Source organism: Acanthopagrus latus, chromosome 14 (genome assembly GCF_904848185.1).
Source record: "Acanthopagrus latus isolate v.2019 chromosome 14, fAcaLat1.1, whole genome shotgun sequence".
NCBI classification, from domain to species: domain Eukaryota; kingdom Metazoa; phylum Chordata; class Actinopteri; order Spariformes; family Sparidae; genus Acanthopagrus; species Acanthopagrus latus.
In genome coordinates, this window is record NC_051052.1 from 19,123,551 (window position 1) to 19,131,835 (window position 8,285).

The 8,285-nt window shown below is 45.6% G+C and overlaps 1 long non-coding RNA gene across 1 annotated transcript; it reads left to right on the forward strand.

Annotated features, from left to right (window-relative positions):
• The first annotated feature begins 1,371 nt into the window (after positions 1-1,371).
• On the forward strand, positions 1,372-5,471 carry LOC119032107. Its single transcript, XR_005078777.1, has 3 exons — positions 1,372-1,546; positions 1,710-1,806; positions 4,662-5,471. It is a non-coding gene; the product is annotated as an uncharacterized LOC119032107 (long non-coding RNA).
• The last annotated feature ends 2,814 nt before the right edge of the window (positions 5,472-8,285 follow it).

Genomic DNA, 8,285 nt, shown 5'->3' on the forward strand with positions numbered 1-8,285 from the left:
ATTCCCTCAGTAAAAAACAAAAAACAAAAAACAGTTTCCAAATGAGTTTATGGTCTCAACCTCTAGTGTCAAGTCTTCTTCATCGGAGCACTTTGTCCACAGTGTTTATTAGATTGTTGGGTGTGTAAGAAGATGGCGACAGCGTGGACTAGAGCGAGCAATGGAAGGGTTTACTAAGTTTTACGAACATAACGAAATTGTGCTTCTCCCAAGAAATCATGTCATCATCATCGTGTGCCGTTAGCTAACTTCTCTAAGTGAGCCAGCTAGTTAGCTGATGTTTTGCTAAAAATGGCTAACAATATGAAGATGTTGGCATCTATATAATGCGACCTTGAACATACGTAGGCCTCTTTGTTGCAGCAGAGGAAGTGTCTTCTGTTTTGGGGATGTTATAAAAAAAAGTCCAGGTTCCCCAACAGCATCGTTTAACCATCTCCTTAACTTGTTCTTCTCTTTGACATATACAGACCTGCTACATAGCACGTGTGAGTTTGACAGGAAACAGGAAAGCTGACCGATGTCCATCTGCAGATCAAGCTTGCTCGACTGTGAAACAACAACTCACCAGGACTTAAAGAATTTAATGGAGCATAAACAGCTTTTCGCTCGTCTTAAACCCAGGTGACTCTGGGATTTTAGCAAAGGGCATAGCAGGCAACGATGGCAGCACCCGAGACTTCCTGCTGTCCTTAAGTCCCCAGATGTATTGTGTAACAGCTCCTTTTGCTGTAATTTGATTACCTGCAAAATATGCTTGGGGCGGGGGGGGGGGGGGGGGGGGGGGGGGGTATGCAAGTTTGAAGCCGGAGTATCAACCTGAGACGATAAGGGCCTTAAAAAGCAGCTTAACACTGCATTTTAGCTTGAACACACCCCCTAAATATATTCAAAAAACTGTATCCAAATCCAAGGCTCTGTGTCAGAATTTACATATGTATATTCCCAAATAAATTCAACAATGTTACAACAACTACTACAACTTCATTTGGGGCCCCCAGCATCTGTTTGCTCGCCCTACAGCCCCCTAGTGGGTCAACCAGGCCTTTGCTGATGTGTGTTTTGTCCTCATTTCAGGCTGAACTACTGAGAAACCGTGAGACAAAAACGAAAAAAAGATAAAAAGCTTTTTTTTCTTTTCTTTCCGGAGAACAGAACAGAGAGTGGCGGAGGTTGATTCAGCAACAGCAATTCAGATCGATCGCTCTCAGATGCATTTCCAAGTAAACCTGCATGTGTTGGGTGCGACCTACTGTCTGCAGACCGTGTAATAAGAAGCTAATGGCTCGCTGCAGAATGAAAGCAGCTGCGTGAGAAAGCCGAGCGAGTCCACCCCCCCCCGTCACAAACTGACAAGACGAGACGTCGCAGAGCGGCAGCAGCTCGGCGTGAAGCCTTTATTGTCACAAAATGGAGCAGCAAGTACAAAAAAAACCAAACAAAAATCAGGTTGAGGGTGAGATGAGTCCTGTTGATAAAAACAAAAGAAGCTCTGAGAGCGCAACGTAAAGTCACCTCCCACTCACTGTCCTCCTCCACGCCTCAGGTAAGACGCTCAACTCTCACATTTTTCTCACATGTAACGACGCAGACGTGTCGTAATTGTTCACGGTCAGAACTTTTTTTTTTTGAAGTGAAGACAGTTTATATTTCCACGCCCAGCCCCCTGAAACCAAAATCTCATTAATCTCGTTTAATGTGTGATTTAGCTCAAATGTAGGTCCGTGAAAAGGCGTCTATACGGCGGGCGATGGAGGAGGAGCGCCGGCCCGTTAGTGAGACGGTTCAGCGCCAACGCAGACGAAGGTGCATTAACTCTCCCTTTTTTTTTTTCATTACTGTTTAACTTATCCACGCTCTTTCAACAATCCTTTTTTACGGGGTCAATGTAAAATTAAGTTGAAATGTATACCTCCTCCAGCAATCACTCCTCTCAATTCCGGAAAATGTCTTTTATGCGAAATGGGGCGGGAACTGTGGGAGTGAAAGGAAAAGACCCTCGTAGAGTTTTTTTTTTTTTTTTCCTTCCTCTACAATTGGTGATGTTGATAACGTGGAGAGTTTCTCACTTAATTAAACTTGTGCACGCGGTGCAAAGTTTAAAGAGAAGGAGAAGAAGAAGAAGAAGAAGAAGAAGAGGAAGGAAAAAAAAAAATTGCACTTAAGTCACGGCGTGAAAGTGGGCAAATTATCAAATACAAATTAATTAGTGTTTTTGAATCCGTGTTCGGGAGCAATGAATTGCGTTTTGGAAAATTAAAAAGATACGGCCGGTTCCCTCGCTCGGTGCTCTGTGAGTATTATTTTAATTTATGACAAGAAAAGTTCACCACATACACAGCGGCGCTCTAATTTCATACATTAAGATATTGGAGCGATTTTCATAATAGTTATCCCTTGGGACCACGTGCCAAATTCTAATTAATAAAAATATGGAAATGTGGGGGAGGGACATGTGAAACAGATGCGTATCGCGCTCGGTTGTCCGGTCGTCCCCACAGGTGACGCGCGTGAATGGGAGAGAATGCAGGTCTTCTTGTTTGAGCCATAAAGAAAAAAAGGTGAACTCATTACGGCGGCTGAGTGTCGGGGGCCGCGACTCGACCACACCCGGGGGCCTTTTCAGGTCAGCACAAAGCGGCGCCGCTCGGTATTACACAGCGACACGAACAGTCCTGTGAAAAGGAGGTTTTTTATTTAGCAGCAGGGAAGCTATAAAAAAAAAAAAAGTGATACGTCTATCATCTCTGACATTTCACTCAGGAATTTGAATATGAATGCGATAAAGTAAAAAAAAAAAAAAAAAACGCTCCCCCTGTGTTCGGGCTTCCCTCGTGAAAGGTGAGGATGTGTGCAGGAGGTGTTACCGCGCCGTCGTCTTCGCCTAAAGAGGCGGATGCGCCGCACTCTGCCCACTCTTAACGACTTTAGAGCCTTATCTGGCCTCTCCATTGAATTCCCCTTCACACATCTTGTTCATTAAATCCTTTCATATCCTTCTTCTTCTTCTCCGCCGTCCACCGGTCCCGCTCTACATTCTGTTGCTGTCAGAAGTTTAAGGTTTTGTGTGTGTGTGTGTGTGTGTGTGTGAGCTCGGCGGCTCGACTCACACCTACAGTACTATTATTCATGGAGGCCTGAATACCGGCGCTGGTCGGGTGGATGGACGGGTGGGTGAGTGAGAGAGTGAGTGAGTGAGCAGTGGGAAGGCGAGGCGTTGAGTTAATTAACGGCATGTCGGGAAAGCAGACATAATAGTACACCTCAGAAAAAGACTTGACATTGAGATGGACGGATAAGTCATTAATTGGTTTTTCTTATTGGTACAATGGCGGCGGCGGCGGCAAAAAAAAAAAAAAAAAGGGAGGAAGGTCAAGGCGACTTTGACAGAGACCACAACTATATTATGCGGAAGGAGCGCTGGAGTATGAAAGGGGACGGATGCAAAGTCGATGGGAGATAAAGGGAGAAGCTGTGAAACAAAGTAATTACACCTGAGATGTGGGTCCCTGTGGCTGCTGTATGGTGATGCAGGTCAGACCAGCCGCGGCTTTTACAATCTCCAACCCTGCGACACACTAGATTTGTCTTTCCCCAACCTGGGCCTGCTCCCTCCTCCTCCTCCACCTCCTCATCCTCCTCTTCTTCCTCTCATCTGGGTGGGGGGGTGGGGGGGGTGGCACCCATCTGAAACGCATATAATTCCAGCGGCGAGATGAATGCCGGCGATAGGGCGGGGAAGGGGGAATACAGCGAGATAATTACTGGTGATACTCGTGATTGTGAGCGCGGCAGTGTGAAAAGGTGGGCCGCGAGATAAAACACTCATCAGAGAGGCGGCGAGAGAGTGCCGGGTAAACAAACGCGAGGGAAGAGGTGGAACAAGAGAAGGGGAAAAGGAGGGAGAGATAGAGGAGGAGAATGGCAAGGTTAAAGGCAGCGAAGATTAAGGTTATGCCGTGCATAGGGAAGCGATTCAGATGGTATTAAAAACAAGAGGGCCGGGGACGAGATGGGGAGGGATGTATCGCATCGCGTCTGCTAAATCAGCCGGGGTCAACGCGGCGCTATCGCTCGCACAATCTGCAAGCCGTGACACTCTGGATTTTATTTTTTTTAATTTTACTCCCCACTGATGAAAGCGTTTTTAAAGTGATGACGCAGGCGGACAACGATGGGGGGGGGGGGACTTAATTTCTGAACGTCTCGACAGAATCCCGTGAGAAAAATTTAAATATTTCCAATAGTTTTAATCAAAGTCGCCGGGCGGAAAAAGGAAGTGGGGTTCATCTGAGAGAGAGATAACGCGAGAGAGAGAGAGAAAATAGATCCTCTGCAACAGTTTGATTTCCTCTGTGCTTTTTTTTTGGGTGTTGGGGGGGAGAAGAAGCTGTTGAGGTAGCGCTGCGCATTATCTTCACGGCAGAAGAAGAAGGAAAAAAAAAAAGGCTGCAGGAGATAAGAGCATGTCAGACCCGTGGCCTTGTTTGATACGCGTGTGTGTGTGTCGAGGTGGCGAGACGGCGTCCGTGTCCACTCGTACAGGTGTACATGCATGTGGCCACAGCAGCAGCAGCAGCAGCAGCGATGTTTATCACCCGTCCTTCATTCTCTCCCTCTCTGTCATACTCTTATACTCTCTCTTTTCCTCTTTCGTGCAGAGACGGGCGATAAGAGACACAGATAGCGCTCTATGGCATGAATGATAAGGAGTCACCACTCGTGCGTCCCATCAGGGGAAGGAAAAAACAACACACAGAAGAAAAAAAAGAGCAACAAAAAAACCCAAATGAAGGCGAGCCTTATCACCAGCCATCTGACACTTAATGCAACTCCATTTTGAAGTAATATGTGCTTCATCGCGGCCCTAATGGATTTGAGATTTCAGGGGGACTTTGTTTTTTTTGGTTTTTCTTTTGGGAGTTTATTGATTCATCTCGGACACGTTGTCGTCCCTCAGAAGGATATTGTCAGGCCCGGGTTCCCCCTGAAATGTGCGCAGATGCAGCCGATACGGATATTGCGAATGTTTTTTTTTTTTTGCTTGTTTTTAACGCTTCGAAGAAGGAAAAAAAAAAAAGAAGAAGAAGAATCAAGATTAGCTTCCTCGTAAAACGCCTCTGGTACGTGTTTTTGCATGCGTATTCTGCATCCGCGTGTGTGACCTCTGGACAATTATCTGATCTCGCTCGAGTTCTTGTTGCGCAATTTATATATTTTTTTTTTGCTAAAGATCAAGATCTGGGTGTGTTTGTTCTTTTCGCAGAAGAATTCGAGCGGCACACACACACACACCAAAAAAATCCCCGTGCAAAAAGAAAGAAGGAAGAAAGACAGAAAGACAGAAAGAAGTCAGCGGGGTCATTAAAAACAGGAAAATAATTCAAAGAAAAAGCTATCGCGCTGGTTTGAGGTGGTTTTCTGGAGTTTTGCGGCCTCTTTACGCCAAAACCGTCACAGAAAAACTAAGATGGGAGTGAATGAATCCAGCCGTCGTCGCTTCCTCTCGACCGTTATGGCTTTTCATTTTTCAGTGGAGATCATTATTCTGAGAAGTCTGAATGTATTTTCCCCTCCTCCACTTCAGATAAAAAAAAAAAAAAAAATTAATTTATCAAACTGTCTTTAAATAAATGCAGTTGTCACCGGGGCCTCGTGGGCTCCGTGCTGGAAGCATGATGCAGAATTTATTAAAAAAACTAAACCCCCTCCTCCTCCTCCTCGTCCTCCTCCTCGCTCATCCTTCGCCCGCGGATGCATTCATCTTTGTGACGAGGGGGAATATGAGTGAGATCCCAATCACGGCTCAAGGTGCTTTATTGAGCCGTTTTAGGTGGTTTTTTTTTTTTTCTTGGTCCGACTACAATCAGGTTGGGGGGCTTTCAGAAATAAGTAATGGCGTCGCCGGGAGCCGGCAGCCATTTTCATATCTGGGAATACATACAGGTTATAAATCATTTTTGTTCCTTTTAAATGTTTGATTTTTTTTACGTCGACCTTAAAGAAAAAGATGATGGGAGGTGTGTTTTTTTTGTTGCGATTGCGGCGTTATTAAGAGAGTGGTGACACGCGGGAGTGATGAAAATGCATCGCGAATGGATGCGAGGAGTTTTAAAAGTAGCGAAGGTTAAACTTTGCGATGCTGCCAGAAGTCCCAGAAGTCAAAGCGTTTCCATCCAGTGATCCGAACGCACCGGAACGAAGTCAAAGCGTTTCCATCCAGGAATGGATGGAAACGCTTTGACTTCTGGGACCACCGGTGTCTTTTCCCTGCATGCACTGCTGACCTACCTGCCCCCCCGCCCCCCCGCCTCCGCTGCCACCACCTCGCCGTGTGTGTTTGTATATCGTACACCACCCATCGGCGGGCTGGGAAAAAAAAAAAAAACTTAGATGCAGATGTGCGGCCGGAGACTCAAACCCGTCCAGACGTTATCTCCCTCTGATCCGAGGCCCCCGAACGGTTGGATAAACAAGTCCCCCCTTTCCGAATTGTGTTTGGAGAGGGAATTGTGCCCGCCGTGCCGCCGCTGGGCCCGCGGCGGCAGCTAAAGAGAGTCCACTTTGTGCAACACACCGGGGGCGGATATGAGGAGCAGATGTTCCTGTCTGCTGCCGTCCAACGCTCCAGACTGAAAGCTGCACACACACACACGTCACTGAAGACGACTGGCTGGAAAGTGGAGCCCCTCTTGCACGTCCATTTTTGGGGAAGCGGTTGGCGGTTTCGAGGAGGTTTTTGAAGAGGAGAGCTTTTATTTGTTGCAGGCCCCAGTTAGTTTTTCGCTGCAGCCGTGGAGTGACACACATTCAGGGAGCCCCTAGTGGTCAGTTTGGAGAGCTTTCAGTGTCAAGATATCCTGATTAAACCTCTTAAGGTCAGCCGAGTTTGCTCGAGATCGGTTTTTCGATTACAGCGGTGACATCTTCTGAGAAACATCACCACACTGCTGGTTTTTTTTTTCTTTCTTTTCCTCTTCCCCGCTGTGAAAGTTTGTGACTATAAACTTTTTTAGAAAATGTACAGAACTGAAACAAAATTACCCTCAACCCAGTTAAGAATCTCTTACACTTTTTATAATTACCGGAGACACCATCTTTTCTCTGCGCTTAATTAGAAAGGTTTTTCTGTCCGTTCGTCTCCTTTTGTTTCACAGGACTGTCACCAATCCCCTCAGAGACACTAAAGCTCCAACTCCTTCCATCCCTCCATCCCACCCTCCCGCTACTCATTTAAACTTTTTCCTCCTTTTCTTTTTTCCTTTTTTTTTTTTAGAATAATGCTGATTTTATCTGGCTCATAATTGCGGTATAATTATGGGAGGTAATTCTCCCATGGTGCATGGCCAGGTCCGCCGCCGTAGCGTGAGCGGAATCTGCTCGGAGGTTAAACTCCCCGATTTGAAATTGAGAGGCAGAACGATGGGGAGGATAGCGAGGAGGCGCAGTGTGAACGGCTAATGGGAACACAAGTGTGCGTCTGACCTTGAACAGTCCTGGAACGAGTGCTTGGCCCTTTTATTTCTGTGTCTGAAAACAAGTTTCCAAAGAAAAAAAACACACATTGTTTGCACCCAGAAGCCTTGCAGTCAGGGCCGGTCCTAGTACTTTTAGGGACCCTGAGCAGGACCGGACACCTTTCTCCCCCCAAAGAAAATCATCTGCGGTAATCTACAAGAATTTATTATATTCCTTAAATTGAATATGGTGAAACATTTGTACGAGTGCCTTCAAGTACTGCTATCTAATACAGAATACTGCATCAAAAACAGGATCTATACATGAAATACAATCCAACTGAACATAATATCTGTATTTACATGTTACGCTCCCTCGTGTTTGTTGTAAAAAATATCAGACATGTCTGCAAGAAAATAAATGACTACAGATTACAGAACAGGCTTGTTTTTGGTAAATGCTAATGTCAACATGCTAACATGTCCTCAGTCAATGGCCGTAACCTTTAAACTATGACGTCTTACCTCAGTTTTCAACAGTAATCAGTAATAATCAGTTATCAGTAGAGGTCTGCAGAGGAGAAGTGTATTGTATCACCCATCCAGCCACCTCAACTCGGCCTTTTCTAACTCTTTATACCTCTTTTTTACACGAGAGGGACACTTCAAGAAATGACATGTAGCACCAGCATCAAACTTAAACACTAGCTGGATGTTTAACACAATAAACATTGTCATTGTGAGCTTGTAACACAAAGTACAGCTGAGGATGGAGGGATGTTGTTGTCTTTGCAGGTATTTGGTCAAAAAACAAAGAAAGACTGTTGG